This window comes from Staurois parvus, unplaced genomic scaffold (genome assembly GCF_062004578.1).
Source record: "Staurois parvus isolate SC_StPar_1 unplaced genomic scaffold, SC_StPar_1.0 ptg000287l, whole genome shotgun sequence".
In the NCBI taxonomy this organism is placed as follows: domain Eukaryota; kingdom Metazoa; phylum Chordata; class Amphibia; order Anura; family Ranidae; genus Staurois; species Staurois parvus.
In genome coordinates, this window is record NW_028318083.1 from 24,812,139 (window position 1) to 24,831,235 (window position 19,097).

Below are 19,097 nucleotides of genomic sequence, written 5' to 3' on the forward strand. Positions count from 1 at the left end.
AGGGTGAAAGCATTAACAATTGTTTACCATAAGCCCAATACAAGGGCCATGCAAATAGAGAGTTTTTTCCCTACACAGAGAAAAATGTTGATGCTGAAACCAAGGGGTGAAATTCAGGACATTTAAGTTAAGAGTTCACTGTATATCATTACAAAAATGTACTACAAAAACAGATTATAAATAAGATGTCATAGACTTTAAACACCACTAAATACTCAGCAATGGGAACTATATATCACTAACTTGAGTATTGAGATGATGGGAAGTAAGATGCATTATAAACTAGCATTAGTTACATGTCTTATCAGGAAACAAACAGGATGATACTTCAAGGAGGAATAACCGAATATACACCTATATTCCATGGTCCCTATTTAGAATATCATAGGTATGATCACTGCTATATCTGGAAAGTGCTGTATATTTTATTCCTGAAATTACCTGAAGATTCCACCCAAGATATGAGTCATATCAAATACTCACATTGTTCTGTGATACATGACCGCCACCTGGCGGGCAGGTGAGAAATAGCTTATGTACACACATTTCTCAACTAGCCAATCAGGAAGCCTGGTGGGAAGGTATCTTAGAACAATGGACTAGTGGATATAAAAAGCCCATGTGCTGTAACAAAAAAAAAAACCTCATGAAAAAGAAGAACCCTCATAAGACCTCATGGAAAGACCTGACATCTGAAGAAGATCTCTGCTGAAATAACTACTCTTCTATCTTTTCAAACTTCCTAAAACTTTAAACCTCTAAACTTATAACTTCCTACATTCTCCCCTATTGAATCTATCACTTGCCTATATATCAGTCTAAAGGCGTTCCACTGCCAGCTAAATCCACGGGAGAGTTGCCTAGTCTGACGTCCGGGTGTGGTGAGATGTTTATTTGATGTTGTATTAATTATTTCCTCTGTTGTGTAGAATCATAAAATTACCTTAGTGTATTACAACAATATTGGGTAGTTAGATATATGTAGTCAGATACTGTGTCACTGTTAAAAATTGTTTATTGCCATATTATAAATTTTTCCATATTTCATAATTTATTGAATATTAATAACCAGAGTATCACATATCAAGGGCTTACTTCTTGCAAGCCTATGGCCACGGCATGTGAGAATATAACCTTTGAGATATTCGAAATTATTAATTATTAATAAATTTAATAAATAATCATATCATAAAAAATTTGTGATTGATGTAATTAGTTAGAAACTTGATTAGTGTGTCTTACATTGGTAGGATATATCTTTGATTGTGTGTACCAATATTCATTTATCACCAGTCTTTTGCGTTTTGTGTTAATATATATATAATTTTTGTACATAAATAAATTTTTATATTTATCTATTATAAGGCAAATTTTGTGTGTATGGTACGAAATCATATTGGCTAAAAGAATTCAAGGTATAATAATAAGTGGTGATCAAATTATCAAGGTGTCCAAATTATTGGTTTACTAAATATTTGCCGTATTTTAACGGCTGGAGGCACTGTAATATTTCATCTAAGGGAAAGGGACACGCCCTTTATAAATAATATATATCCTTACATAAACCACCACAACATAAATTTGGAGGCGCTGCTGAGATCCATAGAAATCGTACCATAACACAAAACGCACTGGTGATTGTATATTTGTACACGTTGTCAAACATATATTTGGTATCAAAATGGCATCCAGTAATCACGGATCCACCTCTTCCAATCATAACGAGGAAAATATGGCGGCCCAAGGTATTGAGGAAGAAACTCTGAAGCCAGCCCGGAAAGCTGCCGGTGCTTGGCAGAATTATGTTGAATGTGGAGTAATAGATTATCTCCGCAAGAGATTAGGTCTGGGGGATAGCCATAATGAGTTTGTGGATGAAGAAAAAAAACAGGCTATGAGCACCTTTGAGGACCTGTTTAACCAAAAGGGCCAGGTTGTTGGGTTTTTAATGGCATTTGCTGGAGCAGAAAGTGATAGAGGCCGTGACAGACTTCTCCTAGAAGCTTGGCCCATGTTATGGTTCATGACCGCTGGAGCTGCCCAGCGGACCATGACTCTAAGGGAAGAGTTGTCAGAGGCCCGCCTCTTGTTAGAAAGCAAAAATCAGGACATTGAGTCTTTGAAAGGGAAGCTTGGTCATGCCGGTATTCGTTTAGACGAATCCGAGAAACATTATGATAGATTGGTCGGAGACTTTCGAAGTGCTCAGGACCTATATGAAAGAAACTTTCAGGAATTAAAACAACTTCAAGAGAAGTATCAGGACTTAAAAGATGAGGTGAAGTACTTCAGATCAGAGAGGTTATCTCCTGTCAAAATTAAAGTTCACCCAGGGGATAAGCATGACCAGTCAGAACTTACCTTGATAAAATCTGAGCAGAAAACTCTGGAGGAGCAGATTATAAGGTTGACGGCCCAAATAAATTCTGGAGTCCAAAGACGGACTAACCCAGTCAAGCCAGAGGCTGATGAGCGGAGATACCCGCATCACAGCGAAGTATCTGATAGTGAGTCAGGGTCAGAATATAGGTCACCTCCTAGGCTTTCAAGATACACTCCAGAGCGCTCTGAGGAAAAATATGAGGTTTCATATAGGCAGGAAGGGAAATCCCAGGGGTCATTCAGGAGATATGACACCCCAAAGGTCATTAAGTTCCTGAAGGACACTGTTCCTATGTTTTCTAAGAAAGGGTCCCTTGAAATCACCGAACACATGAAAACATATGAACAGACGTTAGAGATTCTGGGCATTAGAGATGACCACACCAAAATAGAATTGCTGCCATGGGTGTTTGAGGAGAAATACCGGCAATTCTTTGAGACCTTGAGGGCCTATTCCAATCAGTCCTGGAGAGAGGTTAAACATAAGTGCCACATGGAATTTGGGCCTTATAAAACTGTAACCTCTGCCAAGGCTGCGGCCTACAATTTAAAGTGTGGTCCTCACCAAAGCCCTGCAGAATTTCTGGCTGTCCTCAGAAATGCCTATTTCCTGGCTGAAAAGGATCCCAATCCTAACCAGCCAGAATTCAAGACACTATTCTATGAAGCATTACCTGCTTACATAAAATTCGACTTGCAAAGGATTACAGAAAGGGATGCTCTCTTGACTGGTTGGTGAGAGAGAGTGACTATTTATTCTCGATCCAACAGTCCAGTGAGGGCGGGATAAAAAGAGAACCTAAAAATAGCCCCAAGATAGTAGCGGCCACTACCGTTTCCCCTCCAAATCCAAATGTGCAGGCAGAGAAGAAATCATATGCGGAAGTAGTCCGTGGGGGTAAAACCAATGGTTCCCCTAGATTTGTACCTCAAGCCCAGCAAGTGAAGGAGGTCCATAACTTTTAAATATAATGTGAAAATGATATAGGTATAATGTAAAACCAAAACCACCCTTGCTCCTACACCAATTCCAAATTGGAAAAAAAAACTTTCAACCCCCTGAAAGCTTAAACTCAAATCAATAGATCCAAACAGGAATCTACCCTCTTTCAATAAATCTACTATATATGTGACAACAAAATATTCCCCATATACTTTCTACAAAATCATAAATCCAGTGTCTCTGTGATTTAAATCCAATAATATAAAGTCCAGTGTCTCAATAACGAAAAAATATATAAAATTAAAAATTAAAAAATAAAGATAAAAATAAAAATAAAATAAAAAGAAATGAAAAAATGTCTATTTCTTGCAGTGTTGATTGTTGTGAAGAACCTCAAAGAAAAAGAAACTCACAATAGTGCATTACCATAATACCACAAAAAAAAAAAAAAAAAAAAAAAAAAAAAAAAATATATAATAAAATTTATGAATATATATATATATATATATATATATATATATAAAACACATGCACACACAAATGTGTATCAAACAATTGTGCAACCTTTAAGTGAAAAATTATATATTTAACACTTGTGAGAACCTTCCAAAAGAGAAAGGTAATAAAACACTTGTGCTCATAAATAATAAAATCATGAAGTGATCTACTAAGTGAGATTCCTCCCCACACGTGACACTTCTAGTGAGTAAGGCCAATATACCCTTACCAACAGTAGATGAAACTCACGCCTTTTGTATATATATATAACTGGAAATCCTCCAAAGAAGCTTTATCCTCCTCTCCTCCTTCGCTTCCTGTTAGGATGATCTTACCATGCCTTCCACATCCATAGGTTTATAAAATATAACGTACCTCCATGTATGTTTCAAGTTTTAATGAATCCACTTGTATAAGGAGTTGAAAACATAGGCATATAAATAGTATAATCAATTTTGGACAAGCCCCACTGAGTGGGGATTACCAGGCAGTTCCCACAGTTCCCATGCAGTCCACTCTCAAGTGTCCAGTGATTCCTCAACAAAGATGGCCGCTGCGACACTTCCGGTTCCTGCTCCTTGCGTATGAGGTCCATAACTTTGCACCCCAAAACCAGTGGGTGAGAAAGGATAGACAAAAGCCAGGGAACTACGGTAGTGGAAGTGAGAAGAATAAAAAGTATGGTAAGGGCCAGTACAGTGATGAAAATCAAAGGAGGCAATGGTATCCTCAGAGGTTCTATTATCCTCGCCAAAACCAACATGGGAATTTTTATGGGAACCCCAATTTCAACAGGCCCCATAATTACAATAAGAATCCCAATTTTAATAAAAACTCCGATTTCCAAAGATTTCCTCCACGCCAAGAACACCCTCAGGCTCAAAGGGGGGATACAGTACCCCAGGCTCCCTTTAATAACAGGGAGACCCCAAAACCTCAGAGAGAACAATGGCGTCGGGACCAGAGCAGTAGTTCTGACTCTGAGTCTCATTACCAGTCTCGTCCAAAATACAAGCGCAAGTATAAGAAGAGGGAGAATCAACAGAATGACTCCTCTGAGCGTATTGGACAAATAGAGGCACAGGTCAGCAAAATGGCTGAACAGATGGACAGGCTTGTCACTCAATTTCCATCCAATCCTTTTTTAGGAGCAGCTCCTGTGACCAACCAAGGGTCACAGAATTAACAGGCAACCAAGCCTTAAACCAACAGGGGAGGACACTGAGTCAAATGACAGGAGATGTGTGCCCCGTCCCTGACACGCCTACTAATGGAGAAGCTAGTTCTCAGGCAAAGGGGGACCATTTGTTGGTTATTAATGATTCTCCTGTTTTTCAGTGTCCATCTATTGCCCCTAATATAGTCGCAGCATCGGAAGTCATCAGGATTGACAAGCCAGACGGAGCACCAACTTCTAGTTGTGCTTCTGTCTTGAGACAGTCCAAGAATCCCACCAGGGAGGATAAGGGTAATGTGTCCACCACATGCGGTGAGATAAGAGCCAGTCATATGTTATTGAAGGGCCCACAGATCTTCAACCACACTAATTTCATGTGTGAGCTGACTGAATCTGATGGGAGATATTATGCCACGGTGCAGGTGCAGGATGCCAGTGATCTTTCGATTGTCGGCTTAATAGACACTGGATCCCAAGCAACCATCATGTCACAGGAGCATTTTGACAAAGTGGCGAATGTCATGCCCACCAAGCCAAGACTTAAAAGTTTTGACAGCTCATTGATTGGTGTAGGTGGAGACCCTTTACAAGTCATGGGTACCGCCTGGCTTAAACTGAAACTGGGTAATAAGGAACTGAGACACCCCATCATCATTGCTAGCATATCACAGCACCACATGATAATTGGGATGGACTTCCTAAAAAGGCTGAACACCATAGTTGATTGTGTGAACCAAGTCCTGTGGTCACAGGTAAATACCCCAATTAAATATGGGAAACTTAAAACTCCCCATTCCCGACAACACTGCCACCTGGTGGAAGAAAGGCCTGGATCATTAGAAATCCATTTCAGGAACAGCCAACTTCCTGATGTAACGGTTATCAAACCTGATGACTGTAACCCTATCAGAAGAGATGAGGAACACATTTTTAGAATTCCCCAAGATAAAATCAAAGATATTTCCCTCCAAGATGACATCCTTACGATATCTTTTCATCAGGAGGATAAACCAAGAAAAGGGGGAGATCACACCCAATTCTTGACAGGTATTGAAAGGGTTAACAGCGACTTGTTTATCCCCATCCGGATAAATGGTCTTAATAGGTCAAAATATGCCAAACTAGATTTGAGACAGGAACACAGCTTTGTAAGCCATGGGTTGATAAAACACCTGACCGAAATGGAAATGATCCGTTTCTCCACACCTCAGCGTCATTGGATTGCAGACTCCCTTGATGACTCTGATGATCACAATTCAATGGCTAGGTGTCTCTTAAACGTCACTGTAGGAAACAAAACAGCCACCCATGTGTTCCTAGTCTTGGATAATCCCCATACTAAAATTTATTTTGGCAACGATGTATTACATCGCTTTGCAATGCAAATCGACCTAATTAATGACTGTTTATGGAGTCGACTAAAGGGGGACCCCGAAAAATACCAAAATCTGGACTTAGCTTTAAAATCCCAGCAACAGATGCCTTATGCTGTTGAAGTCCAGGTAGCCCAGAAGATTACAATTCCTAAGGGCATAAATAACTTCATACTCCCCATCCAAGTTAAAAAGGGACATAGACTGAAGGGGTCAGATGCATTAGTATGCCTCTCCCATAAAATGCAGGGGGAGGGACTGAACATTACACACACGCCCCTAGTCAACACACATCAATCCCCGATGTACATTTACATACATAATCTGTCCAATCAGGACATCGTCTTACCCACAGAGACCCTTATTGGTCTAGCGGTAGAGACTGAATATTACACCTTTGGGGTCACTAACCAGGTGATTGGACTCATCCCCGATGAATATTTGTCGGAGGAACAATTAATTGAACAAACATTCCATTCATTACCAGAGGGTATTTTCACCATAGAGTCCATTTATCCATTCGATTCTAAAGATGGCACCTGTCGAATCGAAGAGACATCAATTGTCTTTGATCACCCAATCAAAGAACAAGAGTACCCCAAAGAACCTGGATGGCAGGAGAACACACACACACATCACATACCCAATGACCTCACCACGAAACTTGAAGAGGCATATGAGATAGGTCAGCCGGAAAGCTTTCCTGGATTCAAGGAGTTAGTGGAAGAGATGGTGGCCCTCGCCGACGCGTGTGCCAGTGATCTCGACCGACAATTGCTCCGAGAGCTTCTCCTTGAATTCCAAGAGATCTTTGCCAAGGATTCTTACGATTGTGGGACTACTGACCTACACATCGCTAGGATCCAAACAGATCCAGATGCCCCACCAGTATTCGTAAGACAGTATAGGTTACCATTAGCTTCCTATGAATCTCTAGCTGAGATTATCAGGAAGTTACATGAAAGGGGTATAATTAGGCCCATCCACAGCTCCTACAACCACCCGATCCTGGGTATCTTAAAACCCAATGGACAATGGCGTTTGTGCGCTGATCTCCGTCAGCTAAACAAACGTGTGTACATGTCAGGATGGCCTGTCCCATACATAGACCAGTGTCTCGCCCAGCTCCAAGGATCCCAAGTTTTCACAGCTTTGGATTGTGCACAGGGGTATTGGACCATAAAGGTGAGTGAGGAAGACCAATACAAACTGGCCTTCAGTTTTGGGAATCGACAATATTGTTGGGTACGAATGCCTTTCGGATTCATAAATTCCGGACATGAATTTGCTGTGTTCATGCACAAGGCCATGCCAGACGCCTTCGAAAGGGGGACGTTGGCATATGTGGACGATATCCTGATCAAAAGTACAGATATGACCAAACATATTACAGAACTTCGGCATGTCCTGGGCCAATTAAAAGCAGCAGGAGTTAAACTGTCCTTACAAAAAGCCCAGTGGTGTCGCACGAAGGTAAACTTCCTAGGCCATGAAGTTACTGTTGAAGGTTTGAACCCACAAAAGAAGAAAGTTGAGGCGGTTCTGAACTGTAAAGTCCCTACTAACCTTAAAGAATTGAGATCATTCCTAGGTATGGTAAACTACTCGCGTAAGTTTATTGACAATTACGCCGAGATAAGCAAGCCACTGCTTCACCTACTGAAGAAGGATGTCGAATGGTCGTGGGGTAAGAAACAGGAGGACGCCATGAAGGAATTAAAGGAACGTCTCACACAAGCGCCGTGTCTCGGATATCCCGAAGGGGGTAAAAATTTCTATCTAGAGACAGGGTTTACGCAGGTAAGTATGAGTTCTGTTCTTTACCAGAAACGTGATGATGTCAGTAAGGTGATTGCCTATGCCAGTAAAACTTTGTCCCCGGTTGAAGTAAAGTTCAGTGACTGTGAAAAAGCTCTATTGTCCACCGTGTGGGCATTACAGAATTTCCGCAGTTACATTCAGGGAGAGAGAATCATTGTTGAAACGGCACACCAGCCTTTACAGTATTTAAAGAGTGAACGTATCAAGGGAGGAAATGTGTCTAATAGCCGCATCACTGCTTGGACTTTGTCTTTGCAAGGGTGGCCTCTTGAAATTCGGTACAAACAGAACAAGGAAAGTCCAGTAGCCCAGGGCCTAGCCGAGCTCCATGATTGTTCCGCAACTACGCCTGCTATGGAGGGCCCGGACACTGACTTTCTGGAAGAACAACTGTTCTCTCCCTACAAGGTTTACGATGAAGAATACTGTAAACAGCTGCCGTGTGTATATGTGGATGGTTGTGCTTTTCATCACAAGGATGGGGAACAGCTCCAACTAGTGGCAGGTATTGGAATCGTTTGGACCCAAGGTGTCACCCCAATTTCTGTGGGATACAAACTTGGACCAAAAAGCAGTCAGGTTGCTGAACTTACTGCAATTCTTAGAGCAGTTGAGATGGCTATAGAGTTCAACATCAGAGAGTGTGCCATCATAACCGATTCCAATTATGTCAGGAATAGTTTTGTGGAGTATTTTCCTAGGTGGAAGCGAAACAACATGAACAAGAGTAATCACAAACCCGTGAAACATGGTAAGCTCTTTTGTCACATCGATGAACTGGTAAGGTCCAATGATCTCACTCTGCACTTCAAGAAGACCAAAGGCCACTCCAAGGTTCTAGGTGCCGAGAAAGAAGGGAACGATCTGGCCGATTCTCTAGCCAAGGAAGGGGCAATCACCGGTGAATTGTTAGACATTGATCAATTTTTAGGTACCGTACAGATTGAAGCTGTCACCAGGCAACAGGCCAGAACAGCTGGTGATCCGAATGCATTACAGTGGAGTCACGATTCTCCTAGTGAGGATTTAATTACTGCCCAAAAAGAAGACCCAATAATTGGCTTGTTTTATAGTCATATAGAAGATCCCAACCAAAATCCCATAAATAAGGAAGTATATAGTGGGAAGGAGGATTTACGTATCTTAATGAAATCCAAATCCCAATTCTCTTTATACCAGGGATTGTTGATACGAACCTCAAAGGGTGGCGTACAACAATGGGTCGTCCCACTTAAATTTAGAGGTTTGATGCTACAGCATGCCCATGATGCTCCCACTTCCGGTCATCGTGGAGAGAAGATCACGTATGAGATCCTGCGGGATTATGCCTACTGGCCTCATATGTTACGTGATGTGAAGGAATACTGCCAAGGTTGCCTAATATGTCCCCAATTTCAACCTACCAAGCCAACTCACAGAGCACCTCTCCAGAAGAGGGGGATATGTATGCCTTGGTCAGACCTTCAGATGGATTTTATTGGGCCAGTAACAAAATCTTCACGAGGAAATCGGTATATGTTAACAGTTACATGTTTATTCACCAAGTATGTCGAATGTATACCAGCACCAAATAACAGCTCCGAGACATGTGCTGCATTGCTAATAAATCATGTATTTTCTCGTTTTGGTTTACCTCAGAGGATAGAGTCTGATAGAGGATCGCACTTCACTAGCGAAGTGATGGCCAAATTGTGGAAAATTTTGGGGGTTAAAAGGAAATTGCATATCGCCTATCGGCCAGCCTCTAGTGGTGGTGTAGAACGATACAATCAGACCATCGTTAATGTCCTTAAGAAATTTGTTAAGGAAACAGGTAAAGATTGGGATGTCAAACTCCCGCTGGTCCTGATGGCGTTGAGGGCTACTCCGAATACAGTTACAAAAATGTCATCTTTTGAACTGATGACAGGTAGACGGATGGTACTGCCCCAGCACTTATTGTATCGCACTACAGATCAAAATTTGATCAATGCTACCACCACACACCAGTACATAGAGGATTTACGTAAACATCTGCAATATGCTTTTGCCTTTGCCCAGCGACATTTGGAAAGAGCTGCAACTAGTGCTAAGACATACTATGATCTCAAAACCTCCAAGAAGGAATATGAGATTGGTGACAAGGTCTATCTATACAACTTTGCAAGAGACCAGATCAAGGAACGGAAATTCCTTCCATCTTGGAAAGGTCCGTTCTCTATCATTGATAAAATCTCTCCGGTCGCATATAAATTGCAGGTTACCCGGTATGGTGAAATCAGTGATAGATGGGTGCACATCAACCAATTACGTGCTTGCCATCCAAAGTCTCAATTGCAGTTGTTGGAAGACTAACCCACCAGTTCCTATCTGGAGATATTGAGATCATTATTAAATTTCCTTTAAACATATAATTCATTTTTTTGCCTTACAGGATCCAGTAACATAATTGTATGTATATCCCATACTTAAACTGTTCATTTTAATAATTTAGAAAGGAAGGCCCAGACTATGACCAGACCGGCGATCGGAGGTGTCAATGACCGGACCCTAGAAGGAAGCTATAATGTCCTGTGGGAAAGACCAGATGCCAGAGATCGATCCGGAGACGATAACCTGATGTCCCAGGCCACCAAGGGCCAGTCCAGAGAAAAAGACCCGCCTAGGAGACCGTCTAAGAGACCTGTCGTGCGGAGGACCCATGGACCCCAAGGTGGATGTGCCAGGCCAGGCCGGCCTCATCACAAGACCAGGATCGTCATCGGAAGTGTCCATCTAAAGACGCCGAGTCAAGTTGAGGACCAACCAGCATCACCGCTGCCATTTTATTATAAAAAAAAAAAAAAAAAATTTTATTTTTTTTTATTTCATTCACTTCACCGGAGAAGACGAACAATCACTCTAGCCAAAAGCCCCACTCATGTTTTGCGACACAGACACCCCTCTACACGTGCCTGTACCCCAAACAAAGGGGGATTTTGTTGTGGGCTTTTGGAATCATGTCAAAAATATGACTTTTATCAAGACATAATGTTATATAGCAAACAGCTCAGCAGAACCGGATGTTAAGAGTTAATTTTGTCTTGGTTAAACCTTCAAGAATTCTAGTTAAAAAACTGAAGAGAACAGGGAATTAAGACTTTTCCAAGACAATGGGATTGTTTAAACTGTCAACAAGGACTATTTGTATATGGAAGTGAGAAGAATGCATCTACAGAAAGTCAAACACATAGGACTCTGACTTGTAAACATTTCAACAATAATGAGACGGGAACTCAACTGTTTGAAAGCTTAACCAAAACCTGTAGAGTGTGATGAACCAACAAACCTCTGAAACTATTACTATCTACTATTGTTCACCAAGGGTGAAAGCATTAACAATTGTTTACCATAAGCCCAATACAAGGGCCATGCAAATAGAGAGTTTTTTCCCTACACAGAGAAAAATGTTGATGCTGAAACCAAGGGGTGAAATTCAGGACATTTAAGTTAAGAGTTCACTGTATATCATTACAAAAATGTACTACAAAAACAGATTATAAATAAGATGTCATAGACTTTAAACACCACTAAATACTCAGCAATGGGAACTATATATCACTAACTTGAGTATTGAGATGATGGGAAGTAAGATGCATTATAAACTAGCATTAGTTACATGTCTTATCAGGAAACAAACAGGATGATACTTCAAGGAGGAATAACCGAATATACACCTATATTCCATGGTCCCTATTTAGAATATCATAGGTATGATCACTGCTATATCTGGAAAGTGCTGTATATTTTATTCCTGAAATTACCTGAAGATTCCACCCAAGATATGAGTCATATCAAATACTCACATTGTTCTGTGATACATGACCGCCACCTGGCGGGCAGGTGAGAAATAGCTTATGTACACACATTTCTCAACTAGCCAATCAGGAAGCCTGGTGGGAAGGTATCTTAGAACAATGGACTAGTGGATATAAAAAGCCCATGTGCTGTAACAAAAAAAAAAACCTCATGAAAAAGAAGAACCCTCATAAGACCTCATGGAAAGACCTGACATCTGAAGAAGATCTCTGCTGAAATAACTACTCTTCTATCTTTTCAAACTTCCTAAAACTTTAAACCTCTAAACTTATAACTTCCTACATTCTCCCCTATTGAATCTATCACTTGCCTATATATCAGTCTAAAGGCGTTCCACTGCCAGCTAAATCCACGGGAGAGTTGCCTAGTCTGACGTCCGGGTGTGGTGAGATGTTTATTTGATGTTGTATTAATTATTTCCTCTGTTGTGTAGAATCATAAAATTACCTTAGTGTATCATAACAATATTGGGTAGTTAGATATATGTAGTCAGATACTGTGTCACTGTTAAAAATTGTTTATTGCCATATTATAAATTTTTCCATATTTCATAATTTATTGAATATTAATAACCAGAGTATCACATATCAAGGGCTTACTTCTTGCAAGCCTATGGCCACGGCATGTGAGAATATAACCTTTGAGATATTCGAAATTATTAATTATTAATAAATTTAATAAATAATCATATCATAAAAAATTTGTGATTGATGTAATTAGTTAGAAACTTGATTAGTGTGTCTTACATTGGTAGGATATATCTTTGATTGTGTGTACCAATATTCATTTATCACCAGTCTTTTGCGTTTTGTGTTAATATATATATAATTTTTGTACATAAATAAATTTTTATATTTATCTATTATAAGGCAAATTTTGTGTGTATGGTACGAAATCATATTGGCTAAAAGAATTCAAGGTATAATAATAAGTGGTGATCAAATTATCAAGGTGTCCAAATTATTGGTTTACTAAATATTTGCCGTATTTTAACGGCTGGAGGCACTGTAATATTTCATCTAAGGGAAAGGGACACGCCCTTTATAAATAATATATATCCTTACATAAACCACCACAACAAGGTCCATCCCCCAGAGGGGTGTGGCTGAGTACATATAAGCCTGGGATCTGCACATGCTCTTTGCACTTGTGTCTTGTGTCTTTGTCTTGCTACAGCTCTGTGTATACTCTCGTGGCTCTTCTGGTATTCTGACTCGGCTTGTACTAAGACCATTCTCTGTGTTTCCCTTTGATCTGACCTTCCGTTGCTGAACCCGGCCCGTGACCTGTGATTCTCTGTCTACTGTTCTGTACTGTTTTGTCCTGTTGTTATTGACCCGGCTTGTCTGACTACGCTATTGTCATTCTCACCAGCTACACGCCATTGGCGGCGGCCATTACCGCAGCTGGGGTGTCTTGGGGGCCGCGACCTGGTCCCTGGTTGCGTCAAGTCCATCCCCACCATCAGGGGCCCTGGTGAAGGGCAGCCTGGGACTTGGACTCCGCGCCCTGAGGGACTTCAGTCTGTTGGTGGTGGTTGTCGTCAGCCAGTGCGTTACCCTGCCACTAGGCCTACCTGTCCGTTCCACAGCCCTGCCCTGACATTACACAAGTGCCATGAATCCTGACGGTGCAGGCACGCCTTCACTTCCAATGTTGGTCGCCAGACTGGATCAACAGGATCTCCTGTTGGATCAGTTCGCTCAGGCGTTGCAAACTCTGCTGGCACGCACCGCGCACCTTACTCCTGGTGTTATTAGGCCGGTTGTCACTCCGGTGGTCGCTCCCGCTGCTGTTCCGCTTGCTGTGCCTACCGCCGCGGCTGATGCGGCACCCGCGGTGTCCAGAGGTATGACCGGTTCAGCCCCTCTTCCACAGCGCTTTGGGGGTGAGCCGAGTCAGTGTCGTGGGTTCCTTAACCAGGTGGGGATTTACTTTGAATTAATCCCCTACACTTTTCCGACTGAGAGGTCAAAGGTGGGTTTCCTCATCTCACTACTCTCAGACAAGGCCTTGGTCTGGGCGAATCCCTTATGGGAGAGGAATAACCCAGTGATTCACGAGTTTTCCGGTTTTGTCGATGCCTTCCGTAGGGTATTCGATGTACCGGCTCGCTCCGCCTCGGCTGCCAAGCTGCTCATGTCTATGCATCAGGGTTCACGGACCGTGGCCGAGTACGCCATAGAGTTTCGTACCCTGGCAGCAGAGGTGGGTTGGAACAATGAGGCTCTGGTGGCTGCGTTTTCTCAGGGTCTTTCTGATGCATTGAAGGACGAGATCGCAGCCAAGGAATTGCCTGTGGAGCTGGAAGCACTAATTTCCTTCCTGATCCTGATTGATACCAGGCTTAGGGAGAGGCCTTCACTCAAGGAACGCCTGCAGAGGCCTTCCAATCGACTGGCACCTGCGTTTTCTGTCCCACCCATTCCTCCCTCTCCTCCCACACCTCCTGGGGATAGATTGTCTGGTGGTGAGCCCATGCAGCTGGGGTTTGCTCGCCTTTCCGAGGGGGAGCGGGCCGCTCGGCGTCGGGAGGGTCGCTGCCTGTACTGTGGTCTTGGTGGGCACTTTCGGCAGTCCTGTCCGGTCCGTCCGGGAAACGCTCGCACCTGAGATCCTGTCGGGGACAGATCTTGGGTGGAGTCTCCTCGTCCCCGGTGTTCCGCAGAGATAAGCCACTGATCACCGTTGTCCTCTCTTGGGCGGAGGGCTCGGTGACGGCCCAGGCGTTGGTAGATTCTGGGGCCGGCGGGTTGTTTATGGACAGCTCGTTTGCTGCCCAGCACTCCATTCCCCTGCAGGCTCGAGTTACCCCATTGGTTCTCGAGGCGATAGATGGCAGGCCCCTGCAACCACCGCAGGTTACCCACGAGACTATGCCAGTTGAAGTAGCTATTGAGGCTGTTCACAGGGAGTTGGCCTGTTTCCAGGTGATTTCTTCTCCGCACTATTCGGTGGTTTTGGGGTATCCCTGGCTCCAGATGCACAATCCAACCTTCAATTGGCAAACTGCCGAGATTCTCTCGTGGTCTCCACAGTGTGGGGCCGGGTGCATCCGTGGGCCGGTTAAGGTGTTGTGTGCCTCCTCGGACTCTGCGTTGCCCACTGGTTATGGGGAGTACCAGGACGTGTTTGATAAGGTACGCGCTGGTGCCTTACCTGCTCATCGTCCTTATGACTGCGCCATATCCTTGCAACCCGGTGCCACTCCTCCGCGTGGCAGGGTGTATCCTCTCTCGGTTGCGGAGAATAAGGCCATGGAGGAGTACGTTGCAGATGCGCTTTCCCGGGGGCACATTCGTAAGTCTACTTCCCCAGCAGGAGCGGGCTTTTTCTTTGTAAAGAAGAAGGGTGGTGAATTGAGCCCTTGCATCGATTATAGGGGTCTCAATCGAATCACCACTAAGAATGCATACCCGATTCCCTTGATTACTGAGTTGTTCGACCGCCTTAAGGGGGCAACAGTCTTTACCAAACTTGACCTTAGGGCGGCGTACAACCTCGTACGGATCAAACAGGGGGATGAGTGGAAGACTGCGTTTAACACCAGAACCGGGCACTACGAATACCTGGTGATGCCCTTCGGGTTGTGTAACGCGCCCGCAGTTTTTCAGGAATTCATAAATGATGTCCTTCGTGACTTGTTGCAGCAGTGCGTGGTAGTTTACTTGGATGACATCCTGGTTTACTCTGCCTCCATGGAGTCCCATATCCAGGATGTCAAGCAGGTGCTGCAACGATTACGTGAGAACGAACTTTTTTGTAAACTTGAGAAGTGCAAATTCCATCGATCCCAAGTTGCCTTTTTAGGCTACATCATTTCTGCGGAGGGATTCTCCATGGACCCTCAGAAGGTTTCGGCAGTTCTGCAGTGGCCTCGTCCCAATGGTCTTCGGCCCATTCAGCGCTTTTTGGGTTTTGCCAACTACTATCGGAAGTTCATCAGGAACTTCTCCACGCTGGCTAAACCTCTCTCAGACCTAACCAAGAAGGGCAGCAATCCTCACAAGTGGCCATCCGAGGCCATGGTAGCTTTTGAGGCTCTGAAATCCGCCTTCGCTTCGGCTCCGATACTGTCTCATCCCAATCCTGGATTGCCCTTCATCCTTGAGGTTGATGCATCCGAGACGGGAGTAGGCGCTCTCCTGTCTCAACGTCGGTCGCCCGATGGACCCCTGCTTCCCTGTGGGTTCTACTCCAGGAAGCTTTCTTCTGCAGAGTGCAACTACCAGATTGGAGATAGGGAGTTGTTGGCAATCATTCTGGCTCTCAAGGAATGGAGGCACCTGCTCGAGGGCTCCGCAGTTCCGGTCCTCATTCTTACCGATCATAAGAACCTGACTTATCTTTCGGAGGCCAAAAGATTGACACCCCGTCAGGCCAGATGGGCCTTGTTCTTGTCGCGGTTCAACTATGTGGTCTCCTATTTGCCTGGTTCCAAGAATGTCAGGGCTGATGCATTATCGCGGCAATACTCTGAGTTGTCCAGGGAGGACTCTGAGCCAACCTCGGTCATACCTCCGAATCATATCCTGGCTGCCATTCGTACCAGTCTGACTTCTCCCCTTGGGGAGCAGATTTTGGCGGCTCAAACTGACGCTCCTCCCGAGAGACCGGAGGGTAGATATTTTGTACCCGAGGGGTTGCGCACCCGTCTGCTGCGTACCTACCATAACTCCAAAACTGCCGGGCATCCGGGGAGGAACCAGTTGTCTTGGGTCGTCTCTCGGTTGTTCTGGTGGCCAACTCTCCGTGCCGACATCGCCTCTTATGTAGCGGCATGTTCGATCTGTGCCCAGAATAAATCTCCACAGCATCTTCCAATGGGTCTTCTGCAACCCATTCCCAATGGGGAGCGTCCTTGGTCACACCTGGGCATGGACTTTATTGTAGACCTCCCTGTGTCTCGGGGCCATACGGTCATCCTCATGGTCGTCGATCGTTTTTCCAAAATGTGCCATTGTATTCCACTCAGGAAATTACCAACAGCGCAAGAACTGGCCACGGTCTTTTCCAGGGAGATTTTTCGCCTGCATGGGTTGCCCAAGGTGATTGTCTCGGACCGCGGGAGTCAGTTCGTGTCCAGATTCTGGCGCGCCTTCTGCTCCCAGTTGGGCATTAGTCTCTCCTTTTCTTCAGCCTACCACCCGCAGTCCAATGGGGCTGCGGAGCATTCCAATCAGGCCTTAGAACAATTCCTTCGGTGTTATATCTCGGACCATCAGGACGATTGGGCCGATCTCCTGCCTTGGGCAGAGTTTGCCAGGAACTCAGCGGTCAACTCCTCCTCCGGGATGTCCCCCTTCATGGCCAACTATGGGTACCAACCCGCGGTATTACCTGAGAGGTTCTCACCACAGGACATTCCGGCTGTGGAGAACCATCTTGCTGCCCTGCGTTCTTCATGGGGGCAAATCCAGAGGGCTTTGAGGGACTCGGCTCAGCGTCAGAAGTTCCAGGCTGATCGCAGACGGTTGCCCGCTCCTTCATACCAGGTCGGCGATCGGGTGTGGTTGTCTACTCGTAACCTCAATCTTCGGGTGCCCACACCCAAACTAGCTCCCCGTTTTGTCGGTCCTTTTCGCATTCTCCGCAAGGTGAATCCGGTGGCCTATGCCCTTGCCCTTCCACCTGGGATGTGGATCTCCAATATCTTTCATGTATCACTGTTGAAACCTCTGATCTGCAATCGCTTCACTACCTCTCTGCCTCGGCCCCGTCCCATTCGGGTTGACGGTCAGGAGGAGTATGAGGTGAGCCGGATCCTGGACTCTCGATTGGTGCGCGGCCGATTACAGTTCCTGGTTCATTGGCGCGGTTATGGTCCCGAGGAGCGTTCCTGGGTTCCTTCCGCGGATGTCCATGCTCCTGCCCTCCTCCGCGCGTTTCATACCTGCTTTCCTCAGAAACCTTTTGTTGAGCCGCGGAGGGGGAGGGGCCCTTGAGGAGGAGGTACTGTCAAGGTCCTACCTTTTCCCAGAGGTTTTGTTACTCCATGTGCTAGCATCCATCTTGGATTTCTGCTGAGCATGATGGGAATCTTTTATGCCTTCAGGTCTCTGAGGTCCATCCCCCAGAGGGGTGTGGCTGAGTATATATAAGCCTGGGATCTGCACATGCTCTTTGCACTTGTGTCTTGTGTCTTTGTCTTGCTACAGCTCTGTGTATACTCTCGTGGCTCTTCTGGTATTCTGACTCGGCTTGTACTAAGACCATTCTCTGTGTTTCCCTTTGATCTGACCTTCCGTTGCTGAACCCGGCCCGGGACCTGTGATTCTCTGTCTACTGTTCTGTACTGTTTTGTCCCGTTGTTATTGACCCGGCTTGTCTGACTACGCTATTGTCATTCTCACCAGCTACATGCCATTGGCGGCGGCCATTACCGCAGCTGGGGTGTCTCGGGGGCCGCGACCTGGTCCCTGGTTGCGTCAAGTCCATCCCCACCATCAGGGGCCCTGGTGAAGGGCAGCCTGGGACTTAGACTTCGCGCCGTGAGGGACTTCAGTCTGTTGGTGGTGGTTGTCGTCAGCCAGTGCGTTACCCTGCCACTAGGCCTACCTGTCCGTTCCACAGCCCTGCCCTGACAGTAATATACCATTGAACTAAAAATTTATAAACATTTCTACAGTGTTTATATCTATTGCTCTGTGTGCTAACTTAAACATTTTTTTTCTTTTTTGTTGCTCATTTATTTTTGTTTCCAGAGCCTTTTCCCTCTTTTCCAAAAACAGTGGAGGCTCCGATCCAAATATCAGCTTGACAATCTTATAAATACTTGGAAGTAACATGTTTTCATGGGGTGGGCAGCAAGGTACCAAATCATGAGCAAGCCGAAGTCAGGAACAGAGCCGGGGACAGGAACTAGCAACAAGGCATGAGCGGAATCTGAAGTCAGGTCAGGAACAAGCTGTGTCAGCAACAAGGGGATCATAAAAGAATACAGCCGGACACAGGGAAACAGCTGAAGACCAGTCCAGCACTAAGCACAGGCAGGAGCATCCTTTAAATAGTCAGTCCGGTGCCAATATTCACTGTGCTTGTGCACGTGCCTGTGCGCATGCCTGTG

At 44.7% G+C, this 19,097-nt stretch overlaps 1 protein-coding gene across 1 annotated transcript in view; it reads left to right on the forward strand.

Moving 5' to 3' along the window:
- Nucleotides 1–19,097, forward strand: part of LOC149458450 (uncharacterized) — a 44,255-nt gene that overhangs the window by 21,043 nt on the left and 4,115 nt on the right. The window lies entirely within an intron of this gene.